We start from the raw sequence: 395 nt of genomic DNA on the forward strand, positions 1-395 counted from the left end.
AGAGGCCAAAGGCAGTCAGGGGACTGACTGGAGAAATTATCTGGAGATACCAGCTCCTAAAACCCATAGCCACCAGCCTCCGATTGGTTGTACCCTCTGCATTGAGTCTAACTTTTCCTCTGGAAAATTCTTATTCTTGCTATGGAGGAGTTTAATACCCTGGGCTAGTTTGAAAAATAAACACAAGAAATTATCTTTAATTAAAAGTCCAACTACAAATGGGATGAAAATAATTGCAATAAATATGACCAAGGGTTAACCTTAATATGCAAAAGGCTCTTACAAATCAGTAAGAAAACCCGACTATTCCACTGAATAAATGGGCAAAGGACATAAATAATTCACTAAAGAGAAAACTCAGATAACTAATAAGCAAGAGAAAAAAAAAACTGCTC

Source organism: Balaenoptera physalus, assembly GCF_965194825.1.
Source record: "Balaenoptera physalus genome assembly, chromosome: 14".
NCBI lineage: Eukaryota > Metazoa > Chordata > Mammalia > Artiodactyla > Balaenopteridae > Balaenoptera > Balaenoptera physalus.